Below are 19,742 nucleotides of genomic sequence, written 5' to 3'. Positions count from 1 at the left end.
ACATTCTCTGCCCACAAGGAGCCTCCAATCTAATAGGGGATGACAGATACAAAAGGAGACATCAAAATTAAATGCGCAGCCAAATTAACACATAGACCAAGGTGCCAAGGATAAAAAGCACATGCTAGGACATGGCTGCTAGGTTTTCATGACGTGGGATTCTGGGAGGCTGCACAGCCTAGTGGATAGAGCCCAAATCTGGAAATCAGAAGGACCTGGGTCCTAATCCTGGCTCTACCACTTGTCTGCTGTGTGACCCTGAGCAAGATCTCCAAATGAATGAGTGTAGTTGGAGAAAGCCAAGGGACCTAAAACTGAGCCTTTAAGGACTCCTGCCGTCAGAGGGTGGGAGGCAGAGCAAGAGCCCGCAAAAGAGATGGAGAAGGAGTGGTCAGAGATATAAGGAGAACCAAGAGACGACAGTCAAAGTGAATCCAAGTTTGAGATAAGGTTTAATGGAAAAAGAGTGCTCCAAGGCAGCTGAGAGGTCCAAGATGGAGTAGAGGCTCTTGAATTTGGTGAGAAGAAGGTCACTGATTAAGTTAGAAAGGGCTGTTTCTGTGGAGTGAAGAAAATGGAAGCTAGATCCAAAGGGGTTGAGGAGAGAGTTGGAGGAGAGGAACTTGAGACAGAGGGGGTAGAGAGCTCCCCCAATGAGTTTGAAGAGGAATAGGAGGAGGGAGATGGGGCGATAGCTGGAGGCAGCAGTGAGGTCGAGGGAAGGTATTCTTAGGATAGGAGAGACACAAGGGTGTTTCAAAGCAGTTGGGAAGAAGCCAGTGGAGAGGGAACAGTTGAAAATGGTGGTCAGGGAGGGAAGGAGAGAGGAGACAAGTGTTCTGATGAGGTGCAAAGGGATGGAGTAGGATGCCAAAGGAGGAGAGAGTGGATTTTGAGAGAAAGCAAGAGATCTCCTCTAGAGAAACTACTGGAAAAGATGGGAGAGTTCAAGAAGCGGCAGGAGGGCAGTGCGACTGGGTAGGGGCAGGAGAGATTTTAGAGTAATCATGCCTGATGTCAGAAAACATTCAAATTAAGTAGGTAGCCAGGTCATTAGGCGCAAGGAATGGAGGAGGTTGGGGGGGGGACAGGGGATTTAGTCAGGGAGTTAAACGTCTGGAACAAGTGGCAAGGACAACAGGTATGGATGTCAATAAGGATGAAGAAATGATTTTGCTGGGCGGTGAAGAGGGCAGAATTAAAGCACAACAAGATCAACTAGAGGTGGACAAGATCGGCCCGATATCCAGATTTCTGCTAGCCGTGCTCTGTGGCTCGTGCACAGGAGTAAAGGAAGTGGACCGTGGAGGAAGTGGACCGTATGAGACCAAAAAAGGAATGGGGGAGAGAGTGAGCTGAGTTGAGGAGAGGTGGTGGTGTTGAGGGCATCCATTTAGTCATGGAAGGAAGATAGTTTAGACATAGGGGTTAAATGTCTTGAGAAAATTGGTTGGGGTCCAATGATTGGAGGTTTCTGTGGGGGAACAGGACAGATTGGTGGGGAGGCCTTATGTGGGATAGAAGATGGGGGAGGAGGTTTTGGTCAGATAGAGGGATTTCAGAGGTGGTGATGATGATGATGATGATATTTAAGCACTTACTATGTGCCAAGCACTGTTTTAAACACGGGGACAAGATGACAGGGATTGGGGGTGTGGGGAGATGCAGGCTGACTGGAAGGCAGGAATTGAGGTGTCCTAATGAGGTTAGGAAAGTTTAAGGGTCACAGGTGAGATTAACAACAGCAATAATTGCTTAATCCCATTGTTTCCTAAATGAATATTAGAATTGTATGCCCGTCCTTGGGTCGTAGAGAATCAAGAGAAAAGAGATTACAAATAAACCTAAATAAAGCCTGGGCTGGGTGACCGTGCAGGTAAGCAGCTGTTGATATGTAAAAATCTGGATGGTTGTCTCCTGGGGGTTAGGCAGACTCACCTGACCTGTGTTTTCCACTTGTGGATTCAGGACCGGCTGCAGACCAAAGGAGAAAGTGAAGCAAGTGAACCAGTAGCAGCCTTTGGGCCACAGGAGATGGAGGATGAAATGTTCAAGTCCTGGAGGACGTCTAGATGGACGGTAGGCTGTTCTTGATTCTATTTAGTTGCCATTGTTTTTACAAGATGTTCTTCCCCTCGACTCTATTTATCGCCATCGTTCTCGTCTGTTCGTCTCCCCCGATTAAACCATAAGCCCGTCAAATGCAGGGACTGTATCTGTTGCCGACTTGTTCATTCCAAGCGCTTAGTACAGTGCTCTGCACATAGTAAGAGCTCAATAAATACTACTGAATGAATGAATGAAAGTTCCGTTGGACGGTCAGGCCACAGGTCTCTGTCCCGAGCCGTAGTCAATAGTCAGTGCCGGTTTGTGGCCCTTCGGCAGAGAGGTTATGTCCAAATTAGAATCTTAACTTCTCCTTAGATTGTTTAGAGCCATTTTTACCAATATTTTTCTCCCCGACCCTCCAAGCTCCTGCTCTATCCATTAGGCCACTTTGCCTCTGTGTAAATAATTGGGATCCCTCGATGGTGGTAGGGCCAATTTAATGAACATTTCCCCAAATGATCTGGAAGAAAGAGACCCTATTCCAACAATCCATCTTCTGCTAGGGAGGAAAATCTCTTTGCGCTAGTGGAAACAGCTTGGGCCTGGGAGTCAGAAGACATGGGTTCTAAATCCCCACTTCATCACCTACTTCCTTTGTGATCTTGGACAAGTCACCTAACTTCACTTATAGGTTCCTTTTAGGGAGATATCTTGTCTATCAACTCTGTTACAGTGTCCTTTCCCACTTTCCCAAGCTGTCTCATATACTACTCTACACACAGCTCTCACTAAACATCACTGATTCTTTGTTACCTGCTCTCTCCTGCTTCCTCAGGGATTATGCCTGGCCTGAATATCTTTTGTCTTCCCAGGCACTTAGTACAGTGCTTATTACACATGATCACTCAAACATTATTACTGCTATTACTATTATTAGGGATGGTTTTTAGCAAAAGGCAATATGACCATACAGACAAGAGAAAAAGGTCACCTTACCGTAATAGTTATTGAAGCTGTGTGGTTTAATAGAAAGAGCGGGGCTTGGGAGTCAGAGGATGGGGGTTCTAAACACAACTCCACCATTTCACAGCTGTGTGACCTTGGGCAAGCCACTTCACTTCTCTGTGCCGCAGTTACCTCAACTGAAAAATGGGGATTAAGCCCCACGTGAGACAACCTGATTACCTTGTGTCTGCTCCACCTCTTCTAACAGTACTGGGCACATAGTAAGCACTTGAATACCATGATTATTATTATTATTATTATTACCACCTCATCTGTAAAATGGGGATGAAGTCTGTTGGCCTCACGTGGGGCAACCTGATAAACTAATCAACCCCAGTGCTTGGCACATAGTAAGTGCTTAAGAAATACCGTAATTATTTTTATTACTGACAATTATGGTATTTAAGCACTATTTGTCACAGAGTTTTGTAAGTATTGGGGTAGACAATCTGTGTCTCAAGGAGCTGTCTAAATAACAATAATAATGATGATAAGTAACAATAACTGTGGTATTTGTGAAGCTCTTATGTGCTAAGCACCGGGATAGCGACAAAATAATCATATCCCATATGAATCTCACAAGAATCCCCTTTTAGCACATGAGGGAACTGAAGCACAAAGTAGTAAAGTGACTTACCCAAGGTCACCCAGTAGGCATATTGAGCTTAGTACAGTGCTCTGCACATAGTAAGTGCTCAATAAATACTATTGAATATTGCAGAGCAGGAGTTAGAACCCAGGTCCTCTGACTTCCAGGCCCTGGCTCTTTCCACAAGGCCATACTGCTCCATCAGATCCCTTTTCAGCCTTAACCTAACACTGCATAGCAGATACACTATGCAGGGTGGGCTTTACGTCAGTCATCCGTCCAGAATTCTTCTGTAATCCCAACTCCTCCAAGAGGCTTTCCCTGATTTATCCTCGCATTTTACATCTGCCATTCATCCTGCCAAGTCACTTAAGGACTGGGTTATTTACACCCCCTCTGGAGCAGCACATCCTTTAGACTGTAAGCTTGTAGGAGGGGAGGGAATATGTCTGTTTATTCTCGTATTGTCCTCTCCTTAGCACTTAGTACAGTGCCCTGCACACAGTAAGCGCTCAAAATGACTGAATGAATTTTCTTACTCTATTGCTTCCCCTTACTTCTAATTTATTTTAGCCTCCATCTCGAGCACTAGACTGTACTTTATTGCACTCTCTCAAGTACTTAGTACAGTGATCTCTTCTCGGTAAGCTGTCATAAAATAGTAATGATTTTAAGATTTATCAAATCACGGTTCCAAATTTGTTAAACAAAACTCAGAGTTTAGCAAATAGAGAACAAAGCTTCATTCCTCCATTAAGTCGTGACAGGGACCATCCACCCATACAGGATCCTTGCATTTTTTCCCCACCAGAACCTTTGGTTTCAAGGGTTTGGTCTCTGGGCATTGACATGGAATCACACATCATGATGCAGCATGGCTTGGTGGAAAGACCACGGGCTTGGGAGTCAGAGGACGAGTTCAAATCCCCACTCCGTCACTTGTGTTCATTCATTCATTCAATAGTATTTATTGAGCGCTATGTGCAGAGCACTGTACTAAGCGCTTGGGATGAACAAGTCAGCAACAGATAGAGACAGTCCCTGCCGTTTGACGGGCTTACGGTCTAATCGGGGGAGACGGACAGACAAGAACGATGGCAATAAACAGCATCAAGGGGAAGAACACTTGTGTGCTGTGTGACCTTGGACAAGCCACCCAACTTCTCCACCTCTCCTTTACCTCATCTGTAGAATGGGTATTAAGACTGTGAGCCCTCATGAGACAATAATAATAATAATGTTGGTATTTGTTAAACGCTTACTATGTGCAGGGCACTGTTCTAAGCACTGGGGTAGATACAGGGTAATAAGGTTGTCCCACACGAGGCTCACACTTAATCCCCATTTTGCAGATGAAGTAACTGAGGCACAGACAAGTTAAGTGACTTGCCCACAGTCACCCAGCTGACAAGTGGCAGAGCCAGGATTCGAGCCCATAACCTCTGACTCCCAAGCCCGGGCTCTTTCCACTGAACCACCCTGCTTCCCTCTAATTACCTTCTATCTACCTCAGTTAGTAACAGAGCTTGGCACACAAGAAGTGTTTAAAAATATACTGTAATTATCAAATACCATAATTAATTATCTGTACCTCAGTTACCTCATCTCTAAAATGGGGATTAAGACTGAGATACAATAGGGACTGTGTCTGATCTGATCACTTCATATCTACCCCAGCAATTAGACCATTGCTTGGCACATAGTAAGCACTTAAATAATTATTATTATTATTCTTATTATTATGTCCAGTCTGTGTGCTAAAGGAATCAGTTCTCATTTACCAACCAGGGCTTGGCACCCAATTACAAAATAAGGCTATTTATTTAGGTCTCATCAATTATTTCATCAGCTGAAACATTATAGGCCCATTTCATGGATCAGAGTGAAACATGCCACTTAAAACTCACTAAAAACCCGCTCCAATCACTGTGGGAACCATTGGTGAAAGATTGATACTGCCTCTCTCAGTTGCACTAGAGTAGCAGCTAATCAATATAATGGCAACTAATTAGCACCTCCACATGTCCCATCATTTCAGACACCCTCCTCTCCGATGTAGAGATAAATTTTTTCCCCATCTATCCAGTTGTTTACATCTCCCTTTTGGCGTCACTGTGTATAATTTTGTTTTCCCATCTGCTCCCACCGCACGTATACAGTGTGTCATTTGCTCGGAGCTGCACCCCCATCGGGAGGACAATCCATCATCGCTTCTCCATGTGCCCAGCACGATGTTGGACACCCAGCTTGGGTCCAGGGAAATATTTCTCTATAAACGAACAAAGGAATATTCCAAAAACTGAGCCGTCATCTTTCTAGACTCTAAGCTCCCTTCTAGCCTGGAAGGTCCTTATAATGATAGTATCCGTTAAACGCTTACTATGTGCCAAGCACTGTTCTAAACGCAAGGGTAGATGCAAGGTAATCAGATTGTCCCAAGGGAGGCTCAAATACTTAATCCCCATTTTACAGATGAGGGAACTGAGGTACCAAGAAGTCAAGTGACTTGCCCAAGGTCACACAGCAGATAAATGGTGGATTTGGGATTAGAATTCATGACCTCTGACTACCAAGCCCGTGCTCTTTCCACTAAGCCACACTGCTTCTCCTAAGCACCATCCCATCTCCCCAGCCTGTTGTACGGTACTCTCCAGCGGGCTTAACACAGTGTTCTGCACATAATCAGTCGTCAATTAGATCTGGGTTCTAATCCTCACTCAGCCTGTGTCCGCTGCATGAACTGGGAAGTGAAGTCACTTCCCTGTGCCTCAGTTACCTCTCCTGTAAAATGAGCAATAGGGCTATGAGTTCCATGAGGGACATGAACTGTGTCCTCCCTGATTAGTTTCTATCTACCCTAGATCTTAGTACGGTGCTTGGCACATAGTAAGCGCTTAACCGATAACATAAAAAAAGTAACATCTGTTGATTGAGCCACCTGTTTCAATAAGCAGGTTGTCCCAAGATGGGCAGAGTTGGCCTCCCCTCACTCATTCACCCCTACAGACATGGCGGTTCTTGGGGGACACTGTGAACCCCAAGAGTGAAAACATCATTTCCCATTCCTGTACCATGAGGATCCCGAATGTACACTCTCCCTGGGGAAAGAAACGAGCCAACGACAAAGACCATAGAGTGTGGGCATTGTTGGTCTGGTGGATTCTGCGTATTGGCTTGATTCTGGCCTATTATTAAAACTTCCGAAACACATGACAAAAACCTGTTCTTTCCCCCCCGCTGTGGCAACTTGAAAAATAAAACAAACCAGTAGCTAAGCCTGCATTAGAAACCGGCTGACCTGACTGCCAGTCCCATGCTTTCCCCTCCATCTTGCTACTTCATCATTTCCTCTTAAAAAAACATTTCCATCCTTTTGTCTAATTTTTTTGGTGGAGCTTAGAGAAGCTCTCTCCCAAATATAGTTTGCAGTTGATGAGCCTAAAGCCATCTCATCAAGTGGCAAGTTAGTTGTGTTTTTTCATTTTATCACCATGATATTCACAGCTTGCTGTGTGACAAGCAAGTCCTCAACATTACCTTTAGGGGCCTAGTTTGAAAACAGAGTGAGCCAGCACAAAACATATTTGAGGTCATATTGACTCATGAAAGGGTCAAATTTTCACATGTAAAATGTAGTTTTAGTCACAAGGTAAGACAATAATGGTAGCATTTCTTAAGCGCTTACTATGTTTCAAGGACAGTTCTAAGCACTGGGGTGGAGAGCAGTTAATCAGGTGGGAAACAGTCCCTATCCCACATGGACCTCACAGTCTAAGTAAGAAGGAGGACAAGAATTTAATCCCCATTTTACAGATAAGGAAACTGAGGCCCAGAGACCTTAAGTGACTTGCTCAAGGTCATATATCAAGCAATTGGCAGAGTCAGTCATATTTGAGTACTTACTGTATACAGAGCATTGTGCTAGGTGCTTGGAGAGTAAAATATAAACAGACATATTCCCTGCCCACAATGAGTTTACCGTTGAGAAGCAGCGTGGCTCAGTGGAAAGAGCACGGGCTTGGGAGTCAGAGGTTATGGGTTCGAATCCCTGCTCTGCCACTGGTGGCAAGCTGTGTGACTGTGGGCAAGTCGCTTAACTTCTCTGTGCCTCAGTTACCTCATCTGTAAAATGGGGATTCACGGTGAGCCCCACGGGGTACAACCTGATTACCCTGTATCTACCCCCAGCGCTTAGAACAGTGCTCTGCACATAGTAAGCGCTTAAATACCAACATTATTACCGTCTAGAGGAGCCTGGATGAGAACCCACTTCCTCCGACTCTCAGACCCATGCTCTTTCCACTTGACCACACTGCTCTGGGCAGGAATAAAAGCTTTGAGGGAAAAACATGAAACTTAAAGGTCTTGTCGTTTCCCTCGCATCTCCACCTCGTGCCTGAGAATTGAATTAGTACCTATGCAGTGTCAGAAGTGGACATGTAGGAGAATGCTTGCCAAAGACTTTTTATTCCTCAGAGTCAGCACCTTTGAGACAAATGGTTGGTATTCATGGTAGGAACTAAGAATAACTGTCAAAGAGGAACTTTATATTTATTTTGGCAAGATACCACCTGAGGACTTTTCATTCTTTGCAATCCAATCAAGACTCCTTCCTGGAAAAGGATTCCAACCCACCCCTTCCAACAAATGTTCCATGGAAATTTTTAAAAAATGGAATTTAAGTGCTTTTTATGTGCCAGGCACTGAACTAAACCTTTATTAACCAGCCAATCAGGTTGGACGCAGTCCATGCCCCCATGTGGGTCTCATCGTCTTATTCCCCTTATTAGAGAAGCAGCGTGGCTCAGTGGGAAGAGCACGGGCTTGGGAGTCAGAGGTCATGGGTTCGAAACCTGGCTCTGCCACTTGTCAGCTGTGTGACTGTGGGCAAGTCACTTCACTTCTCTGTGCCATAGCTACCTCATCTGTAAAATGGGGATTAAGACTGTGAGCCTCCCGTGGGACAACCTGATTACCCTGTATCTACCCCAGCGCTTAGAACAGTGCTCTGCACATAGTAAGCGCTTAACAAATACCAACATTATTATTATTCCCCCTTTTACAGATGAGATAACAGAGGCACAGAGCAGTGAAGAGACTGGAAGATGAGTTGACGAGGTGGGATTAGAACCCAGGACCCCTGACCCCCAGGCTCGGGCTCTTTCCATTAGGCCATACTGTCCAATCACAATAATAAGGCAAATCAGCAAAGAGAGTTTATGGCACTATTCCTTTAAAATAAGGTTAAGAATGATTTTCTTCTTAAGCAATTTAGCATAGTTTGCATACAAGAAAACATTACTAGGCCGGATTTTAGAAGATAATCCCCCAAGTTTCTAAGAGGGCTCCTGCTCCTTTAAGACAAGCTTCATCAGAAGAAATTAGTCAGGACCACATGAGATACCAAGGAGCCGACTTGTATTATCTGCTTTTGAACTCAACCGTGTGGAAATCTTGGTGATTACAGTAATTACAAGTAAATTAATACACTGAAGCATATATTAAAGCTCTCATCTTTATTACAAGAAAGTTTGAGGTTGGTGCATTTTAATGACACCATCCATTAGCCTTTTATGGAAGGCAGGTGAACTACATTCTTTTTTAAATCCCTTTTTGAGAAACATATCAAACAAAAGTAAACTCCATTCCATTTCTCCCCCTCTCCCATTTTCTTCTTGATTGCTAGCAATTAGCATGGGCACAGTTTGTGAAATTACGAGAGGGCGATGTATAACTTTTTTTTAAAAAAACAAAACCCTTTTCTTTAGCAAAATGATTCAGTAGGGGAGGTGAATTGGCCTAATGGAAAGACCACGAGACCAGACATCAGAAGAAAGCTGGTTTTAGTAGTAACACATCCCAACCTGCTGTGTGCCCCTGGACAAGACACTTGCACACTCTGGGCCTTCTGTTATCAACTGTAAAACAGGGAGAAGACAAACCGTGAAACCACTCTTGGATGGAGACTTGGTCTGATCCAATAACCTTGTGCCTACCCCAGCCCCTATCATACTTACTGAGCACTTACTGTGTGCAGAGCACTGCACTGAACACTTGGGACAGTGTAATATAACAGACTTATTCCAAATAATCCCTGCCCGCAAACAGTTTACAATTCAGAGGGAGAGACAGACATTATTATAAAAAAAATTATGGATATGGACCTAAGGGCTGTGAGGCTGAAGTTGGGGTAAAGGGTGCAAATCCAAGTGCAAGGGGGTTGCAGGAGGAAGTGAGATAAGAGAATATGAGCCTTTAGTTGGAAGGCCTATGGATAACACATGGTAGATCCTTCACTAATTTGGATATTTGTTTCCCCTCTAAACTATAAATTCAGTGTGGGCAGGGAACGTCATATTTTCTCTCCCAAGTGCTTAGTACAGTGCTTGGCTCATAGTAAGCACTCATTTAATGCCATTCATTTCCCAGGTGGCTGTTGAAATAATCCACATGATTTGGGAAAAGTTCCCTGAAAATGGATTTTTCAGGGTCCCGCAACACACAAGTCAACTTTCTCCAGAGCCATCATCATGGTGGGAAGCAAAACAGTCTATATCACCATCTAGTCTTGCATTCATTACTGTCTGAGTGCTTACTGTTTGCAGGGCACTGCACTAAGCACTTGGAAAAGTCCAATATAACCAACACATACCCTGCCCACAACTAGCTTGCAGTCTACTATTTTGGCATTTCTCTCTGCCAACTATGTTGTATGATTCTTTTCCAATTCTGGCTCAGTACAGTGCCAACAATAAGGGCTCAATAGATATCCTTCATTGATTGATTGGCAGTCCCCTTAAAAAAAAAATCCAGCTGTTCCTTTAGGGCCAAGCTAAGTCAATCCATCATATTTGAGTGCTTACTATGTAGAGATTATATTAGGAGTGTGAGGAAGAGTACAATATAAAAGAGCTGGTGGACATATTCGCGGCCCACATCCGAGTCTTTGGAGAAATGAGAAGCCGACTGGCCTAGTGGATAGAGCACTGGCCTGGAAGTCTAATCTTGACTCCTCTACTTCTCTATGTGACCTTAGGGGTGTCATGTCACTTCCTTTCTCTGGGCCTCTGTTATCATATCTGCAAGACGGGGATTAAAATTGGGAGCCCCACGTGGTACATGAATTGTGTGCAACTTGATTAGCTTCTATTGCACTGTGTAGTACAGTTTGCATCGGACCCCATTCCTTTGTACCTTATCTAAATACTTGCCCCCTCCCTAACAGCCGTCTCTAACTGTTCACTCTCCAATGGCTTCTTCCCCATTGCTTTCAAACAAGCAGATGATCACCAAATCTCTCTCTCCAGCCCTGATCTCTCTCCCTGTCTGCATTCTCGCATTTCCGCTAGCCTTCAAGGTATCTCTACTTGGATGTCCTCCTGTCACCTCAAGCTTACTATGTCCACAACAAAACTCCTCATCTTCTCACCCAAACCTTGACCTCCCCCTGACTTTCCCATCACTGAAGATGGCACCATCATCCTTACTGCCTCACAAGGCCCTAGTCTTGGCCTGTCTTTGATTCCTTTCTCTCCTTCAATCCATCACTAAATTCTGTCGGTCCTCCCTTCATGACAAAACTAAAATCCACCCTGTCCTCTCCATCCAAACTGCTACCATATTAATACAGTCACTCATCCTAAACCGCCTGCTTTACTACATCAGTCTCCATGCTGACCTCTCAGCCTACTGCCTCTCTCCATTCCAATCCATACTTCACTTCGCTGCCCAGATCCTTTTTCTACTAAACCAACTCTCATAACATGTCTCCTTGCTCCTCAAAAAACCCCAGTGGTTGTCCATCCACCCTCAAATATAACACCTTGTCATTGACTTTAAAGCACTCCATCCACCTTGCCCCCTCCTATCTCACTTAACTACTCTCCTAATTATGACCCAGCCCTCACTCTTTGCTCCTCTAATGCTAACCTTTTCCCTGTGCCTCCATCTCACCTATTTCTGCTGCCGAACCCTCACCCACCTCCACCCTTTGGCCTGGAACACGCCTCCCTCCTCAAATTTTGCAGAAAATTACTATCACCCCACTTAAAAGTCTTAATGAAGGCACATCTCCATGAAGCCTTCCCTACTGAGCCCCCCCTCTTCTTCTCCTGTTCCCTTCTGTGGTCACCCCAACTTGCTCCCTTTGTTCTTCCCCCCTTCCCAGCCCCACTGCACTCATGGACATATTTGTAATTGATTTCTATATTAAGTCTGTCTCCCCTCAACTCTAAGCTCACTGTGAGCAGGGAATGTGTCTGTGCATTGTTGTATTGTTCTCTCCCAAGTGCTCAGTTTCAGTGTTCTGTACACAGTAAGCGCTCATTAAGTCATGAATGAATGCAGTGCCTTAAGTACCGAAAAAAAAAAGTGGGGAGCTTCAAAGGAAGGACATTAAGCTGGTTTATCCTATCAATCTTCCAATGATATTTAGTGAACATTTACTGCGTGTAGAGCACTGTACTCAGCAATTCACAAAGTACAAGACCACAGAATTCGTTAAAAAAAAATTCTACTACTCCTTATTCTTGTCCAAGCCTCTAGGCCGCAAAAATCTGGTCAGAACAAGTAACTGAAGTGTGACTGAGGTACCCTACTCTGATTCTCCACAGCAAAGTTTAACTCCTCAGCATTTTACCTCATAAACCACCTATACCCATGTGACAGATTGATTAGCAACATCAGTTCGGGGAGCAAGGCCACTGCTGTTGCATTGATTACTTTCTTTTTAAAATTTTTCTCCTTTTTTGTTAAAAAGGGAGTCCTCTTCAGCCTGGGAAAAACGCTGAAATCCATGTTCAACCAATCAGGAGACTACTCCCAAATACTATGGTGAATAGATGACAATCTCTCACCCAGAGATTCTTTCCTAACCAGTTTGGCTTTGCGTAAAACAAGATGATTTCTTTTCACAGGAGAGCCAAAGGGATGAGGAGAGGTAAGAAAATAAAGGTACTCCCCTTCAAAATTGAATACTTTAGAGGAGCAGTGTGGTCTATTGGATGAGAGCACCGGCCTGGAGACAGAAGAACCTGGGTTTTAATCCTGGCCCTGTAATGTTGTCTGTGTGACTTTGGGCAAATCATTTCACTTCTCTGAGCCTCAGTTCCTTCATCTGTAAAATGGGGATGTAGTCTCTGAAGCCGCATGTGGGACATGGACTGTGTCAAACCTGATTACTTTCCATCTACTCCAGTGCTTAAAACAGTGCCTGCACAAAGAAGTGCTCAACAAATACCATGACAATAACTTTTACACTTGCCTCATCTGCCAAAAATAAGTGAACCATCCAATGCAGTGTTCTGGCTCCATGACTAGGGCCAAATCAAGCACATTTTGTTTTTGAGTGCCTTAGTGTTTGCCAGAGTACAATGCAAAAAAAAAAAAAAAATTCCCTACCCACAACGAGCTTACTTTTACCTCCCTACCATGTTTCTTTTCTTAACTGACTAAAATGCAAGCTCCCTGGGGGCAGGAAATGGGTGATGCCTTCATTCTGAACTTCAATTGCTCAGCACAACTGTGCAGCCCAATAATGGCTGCTATCCCACAGTAATAATAGTAGTAGTATATATTAAATAGTAAAAATCCCACAGTAATCTACCCAGGAAGGTAGAAACATAGAAAAACCTGAAGGAGAGGTCTCAGGATTTCTTTATTTGACACTCCCTCTAGACTCTAAGTTGCTTATAGGAAGGGAAAGTATCAATTAACGACTGTACTGTACTCCTACCTAGGGCCTTAGTACAATTCTCTGCACACAGTAAGTGTTGTGTAAATAACAATTGAGTGATTTGATTCCCCAAATAATGATATAGGATTACACTTTCCAAGTCTCTTCAGGAAGCAGGGTTGCCTAGTGGATAGAAACGGGACTGGGTGTCAGAGGAGGTGGGTTCTAATCCCTGCTACACTACTTGTCTACTGTGTGACCTTGGGCAAATCATTTCACCTCTCTGGGCCTCCATTTCCTCACCTGCATAATGGGGATAAGATACCTGTCTCTCATACTTACACTGTGAGCCCCATGTGAGACCTGATCATTCCTCCATCCCAGTGCTAATATTCATTATTAGCATTATTATCCTTGCCACTAATACAGCATCATACAATACTCATCACAAGCCAAATCCCTTCTGTATCACTCTATCAACTTCTGGCAACTCTGTCTTCCATTTCCACATTGGAAAGAGGAACAGATTATTACTACTACTACTATTTTTATGGCATTTGTTAAGCACTTACTATGGGTAAAGCACTATTTTAAGCACTGGGCTAGATACATGTTCATCAAAGCAGACCCACTCCCTGTCCAACATGGGGCTCACAGTCAAGTAAGAGGGAGAACAGGTATTGAATCCCTAATTTTACACTTGAGGAAACTAAAGCACAAACAAGTTAGTGACTTGCCAAGGTCACACAGCAAGTACTGCAGAACCCAGGGGGTAGCAATTTGGCCAAGTGGGAAAAGCACAGGAATGGGAGTCAAAGGACCTGGGTTCATTCAGTTGTATTAGTGAGTACTTACTGGTGTGCCCAACACTGTACTAAGTGCTTGGGAGAAATAATAATGTTGCGTATTTGTTAAACACTTACTATGTGCAGAGTACTGTTCTAAGCACTGGGGGTAGATACAGGGTAATCAGGTGTCCCACATGAGGCTCACAGTCTTCATCCCCATTTTGCAGATGAAGTAAACTGAAGCAAGAGAAGTGACGTGAATTGCCCACAGTCACTAGCTGCAAGCGGCAGAGCCGGATTCAAACCCATCATCTCCGACTCGCTAGTCCGGGCTGTTTGCACTGAGCCATGCTGCTGCTTCAACAATAGACACATTCCCTGCCCGCACAACTCAGTCCAGGGGGGGCAGAAGCAAGGAGACAGACAATGAAACGAATTACAGATATGTACTCTCCCACTCCACCACTTGTCAGCTGTGTGACCTGGGATAAACCACTTGCTTTCTCTGTACCTCAGTTCCCTTATCTGTTAAAGTGGGGATTAAATTCTCAGGCTCTTTCACGGGCTCCTCCTCTGCCTCCCACCCCCTAACCTTTGGGATCTCTCAAGCTTCTGTTCTAGGTCCCTTCGTTTCTCCATCTACACCCACTCCCTTGGAGAACTCATTCGCTCCCATGGCTTCAACTACCATCTCTATGCTGATGACACCCAAATCTACATCTCCAGTCCCCATCTCTCTCCCTCCCTCTCTGCTTGTCTCATTTCCTCTAGCCTTCAAGGCATCTCTACTTGGATGTCCTTCCATCATCTCAAGCTCAACATTGTCCACAATAAAACTCCTCATCTTCCCCCCCAAACCCTGTCCTCTCCCTGACTCTGCCATCACTGTAGACAACAGGACCATCCTTCCTGTCTCACAATCCCATAACCTTGGTATTATCCTCGACTCCTCTCTCATTCAACCCACATATTCACTCTGTCCCTGAATCCTGGCCATTCCAACTTCACAACTTCTCTAAAATCTGCCCTTCCTCTCCATCCCAATTGCTACCATGTTAATAGAATCATTTATCCCATCCCACCTTAATTACTCCATCAGCCTCTTTGCTGACCTCCCAGTCTCCGGTCTCTCCCCACTCCCGGCTTTACTCAAGTCTGCCTCCCAGATCATTTTTTTGCAAAAAAAAGTTCAGGATATGTTTCCCCACTCCTCAACCAACTCCGGTAGTTGCACATCCACCTCCGCATCAAACACAAACTCCTCACCATCTGCTTTAAAGCCCTCAATCACCTAGCTGCATCCTACCACAACTCGCTACTCGCCTGTTATAACCCAGCCCACACACTTTGCTCCTCTAATACTAACCTTCCCACTGTAACTCCATCTTATCTGTCTCTCTGCAAACCCCTCACCCACCTCCTCCTCTGGCCTGGAACCCCCTCCTTCCACAAATCCAACAGACACTTGCTCTCCCTCTTTCAAAGCCTTATTGAAAGCACCTTCAATGTGCAGACTGGGATGTAGTAGGAGAGCAGCCAAGTGAGGTAGGAGGGGGCAAGCAGCATGACCTAGTGGCAACAGCCCGGGCTTGCGACTCCGAGGAACTGAGTTCTAATCCCTTCTTGGCATTTGAATGCTATGTAACCTTGTGACAAGTCACTTCTTTGAGTCTCAATTCCCTTATCTGAAAAATGGGATTAATGCCTCACGTGGGACAGCCTGAATACCTTGTACCTACTCCAGCACTTAGCACATAGTAAAACACTTTAAATAGCATTATTATTATTAATATTATTATTAAGGTGATTGAATGTTTTAAAGCCAATGGGGAGGAGTTTGATTCATTCATTCAATAGTATTTGTTGAGCACTTACTATGTGCAGAGCACTGTACTAAATGCTTGGAGAGTACAAATCAACAACAGATAGAGACAATCCCTGCCCAATGAAGGGCTCACAGTAATGCCAAGGTGGGTGGGAAATCAGTGGAGTTTCTTGTGGAGTGGGGAAATATGGCCTGCATGTTTTTGCCAGAAAAAAATAATTCACTGCAAAAGTTCACCCCTGATTGGTGTGGCCTGGAGCCAATGGAGTTGGGAAGCACTTCATCAGCTGCAGAGCTGAGGAAATAATTCAGTGATTTACCAAAAAAAGCAAAAAAACCCCACCACCACCACAAGAGAAATTCCTAGAAGAGGACTGAGAACACCACCTGGGTTTTGGGCCCCACAATCCAGGTGGAGAAATTAATGAGAGAATCCACAGGTGGCTCAGCACTACTGCCTTATCCCACCCCTGCCAGTAGAAGCCCCGGAATCCAAGCTCAAGAGTAAGGCAGCAGACAGGGCCTCAGCACATCTCCAAACACCAGCCAAAGTTTTTCACCCACAGAGCTTCTTTCCCAAGCTGGTAATCAATCTTACACCTTTTAATCAACCTTAACCAGAGGACCATGGCCAAGCCAGGCCTACAGCCCTATGAAACCCACTTCCTCTGTCTTACAGTTCTCCCTTCACTTTCAGCAGTGTCAAAAGAACCACCAAAAACCACACCAACTCCTTCTGCAAGATTCCCACAACCTACACACACCAGAGACTTCTACAAGTCAAAGGGTCACTAGAAAAATACACATATGTATAAGAAATGATAAGAGACAAGAGGGAAGTGCAAGAAGATGCTGTGGTGATGATAGGATTCCACTTAATACCTAAAATGGGGTCTTAGCCCCAAACAATTACTTTGAGATTAAGCAATAGCAAGTTTGATGCCATCCTACCCTCATCCTTGACTGAAAGTTCCTTATGAGCAGGGAATGTGTCTGCTAATTCTGTTGTATTGTACTCTCCTAAGAGCTTAGTACAGTGCTCTGCACATACTAAGTGCTCAATAAATACCACTGATTGATCAATTGACTTGATATCTACCTGATTAAATTGCAGATTGAAAGCAACATGTCAAGCAAGTGCATGGGGGAAAAAGCAAATAGTAAAGAAACCATTTCTGGAGTTATGGAAAGCAAATAATGGCTTACAGCATTAGAAGGTACTAAAAATTGGAGGAGATATTTACAATTACCAGTGGAAAACAAGTCACTGAGGCAAGTTGTCTCAATGTTGGCATCTATCTGTACTAGATCTCCTTCACCCTTGTCTCTTCTCCCTCCCCCAGTTCCAACAAACATTTGCTCACCTGATTCAGGGAACAGTTCACTGGAAGTGCTCCACAAAGACTAAAGCAAGCAGGTTTGGACTATGGTCCTTAGCAGTGCGGAAGAAGAAGCGTGGCCTAGTGGAAAAAAAACACAGGGACTGGGAGTCAGAGGCCCTGGGCTTTCTCCACCCCCAACAATGCCCTTTGTTTGCAGTGTGATTTGCTGTTCCCTTGCTCCCCTCTCTTCCTCCTCTTCTGCCCTTTGCCCCCCTCCTCACCCCCTTCCTCCCACCTCCTCCTTCCTCCCCTCCCCTCTTTCTCCTCCTTGCCACCCCACCCTTCCTCCTCCTCGCCCTCTTTCTCCTCCCTTGCCCCCCAAACCCTTTCCTCTCCTCTGCCCCCTTTCTCCTCCCTTGCCCCCCCCAACCCTTCCTCCTCCTCTGCCCCCTCTTTCTCCTCCCTTGCCCCCCCCAACCCTTCCTCCTCCTCTGCCCCCTTTCTCCTCCCTTGCCCCCCCCAACCCTTCCTCCTCCTCTGCCCCCCTCTTTCTCCTCCCTTGCCCTCCCCAACCCTTCCTCCTCCTCTGCCCCCCTCTTTTCTCCTCCCTTGCCCTCCCCATACCGCTTCCTCCGCCTCTGCCCCCTCTTTCTCCTCCCTTGCCCTCCCCAACCCTTCCCTCCTCCCTCTGCCCCCTCTTTCTCCTCCCTTGCCCTCCCCAACCCTTCCTCCTCCTCTGCCCCCTCTTTCTCCTCCCTTGCCCTCCCCAACCCTTCCTCCTCCTCTGCCCCCTCTTTCTCCTCCCTTGCCCTCCCCAACCCTTCCTCCTCCTCTGCCCCCTCTTTCTCCTCCCTTGCCCTCCCCAACCCTTCCTCCTCCTCTGCCCCCTCTTTCTCCTCCCTTGCCCCCCCCCAACCCTTCCTCCTCCTCTGCCCCCTCTTTCTCCTCCCTTGCCCCCCCCAACCCTTCCTCCTCCTCTGCCCCCTCTTTCTCCTCCCTTGCCCCCCCAACCCTTCCTCCTCCTCTGCCCCCTCTTTCTCCTCCCTTGCCCCCCAACCCTTCCTCCTCCTCTGTCCCCTCTTTCTCCTCCCTTGCCCCCCCCAACCCTTCCTCCTCCTCTGCCCCCTCTTTCTCCTCCCTTGCCCCTCCAACTCTTCCTCCTCCTCTGCCCCCTCATTCTTCTCTCTTGCCCCCCCAACCCTTCCTCCTCCTCTGCCCCCTCTTTCTCCTCCCTTGCCCCCCCCAACCCTTCCTCCTTCTCTGCCCCTCATTCTCCTCTCTTGCCCCCAAACCCTTCCTCCTTCTCTGCCCCTCATTCTCCTCTCTTGCCCCCCAACCCTTCCTCCTTCTCTGCCCCCTCTTTCTCCTCCCTTGTCTTCTACTTCCTGACTCAGTTCCTCATCTAACCCCCTCCTCCTCCCTGCCCCCCCTTCTTCCCTAACGCTTCTTCCTCTTTTACCTCCTCCTCCTTCTTTGCCCCCTACCCTCCTCCATTGCACCTCTTTCTCCCTCTCCCTTTCCCTTGTCCTCCCCCCTCCCCCCGGACACCACCCCCCACACACTTGCTCACCTGACTCGGGCAGCAGATCATTAAAAGTGTTCAGCAAAGAGGAGGCTGTAGAGTGCATGCTTGTTGCAGATAGGGAATGTGTCTGTTCACTGTTGTATTGAACTTTTCCAACTGCTTAAAGCAGTGCTCTGCAGCTCACAAGGAGCACTCAATCAAAGCCATTAATTGAACCAACGCTAAAGGTAGTGGACCAGCCAATCAGTGAACTTATATAGGGTGGGGTGGGGAGGGGCAGGCAGGATCCACAGGTGTTGCCATTTAAGGGGCAGCAGCTTCTTCTCCTTCTTCTTTTAGTATTTCAAGGTTTAGGTAATAACTGGGGTCGTTGTTATGTGCCAATAATACACTGACCTAAGCCCAGTGGTAGAGACAAAATGATCAGGCTGGACACAGTCTGTACCGCCCCCCCCCCCAAACACACCCAGGGTTCACAGTCCAAAGGGGAAGAAAAATAGGGATTGAATCCCCATTTTATAGATGAGGAAACTGAGGTACCCAAAAGAGAAATGACTCCGCTGATGAAATCCAAGTCTACAAAAATGGCAGCTATCTCTGAGCTAGCAAAATACATTTTCATTCATTCAATAGTATTTATTGAGCGCTCACTATGTGCAGAGCACTGTACTAAGCGCTAGGAATGAACAAGTCGGCAACAGATAGAGACAGTCCCTGCCGGGCTTGCAGTCTATCGGGGGAGACAGGCAGACAGAACATGGTAATAAATAGAGTCAAGGGAAGAACATCTCGAAAAGGACAATTGGCAACTAAATAGAATCAGGGCGATTTACATCTCATTAAACAAAATAAACAAAATAAATAGGGTGGGTAAAGATATATACAGTCGAGCGGCGAGTACAGTGCTGAGGGGGTGGATGGGAGAGGGGGAGGAGGAGAGGGAAGAGGGGAGAAGAGGGGAAAGAG

The 19,742-nt window shown here is 45.8% G+C and overlaps 1 long non-coding RNA gene across 2 annotated transcripts in view; it reads right to left on the bottom strand.

Moving 5' to 3' along the window:
* LOC114812967 overlaps nt 1-18,999 on the bottom strand; it is a 32,120-nt gene extending 13,121 nt beyond the window's left edge. For both annotated transcript variants that reach the window (XR_003760579.2, XR_005660143.1), the window contains exons 1-2: nt 18,822-18,999; nt 17,294-17,389 (exon numbers count right to left, since the gene is read on the bottom strand). This is a non-coding gene — a long non-coding RNA (uncharacterized LOC114812967). The remainder of the gene's footprint in view (nt 1-17,293; nt 17,390-18,821) is intronic.
* Between the last annotated feature and the right edge of the window lie 743 nt (nt 19,000-19,742).

The sequence above is a fragment of the Ornithorhynchus anatinus genome, chromosome 6 (assembly GCF_004115215.2).
Source record: "Ornithorhynchus anatinus isolate Pmale09 chromosome 6, mOrnAna1.pri.v4, whole genome shotgun sequence".
In the NCBI taxonomy this organism is placed as follows: domain Eukaryota; kingdom Metazoa; phylum Chordata; class Mammalia; order Monotremata; family Ornithorhynchidae; genus Ornithorhynchus; species Ornithorhynchus anatinus.
Note: the sequence above shows the minus strand (reverse complement) of the source record. Positions and strands in the feature narration are given on the sequence as shown.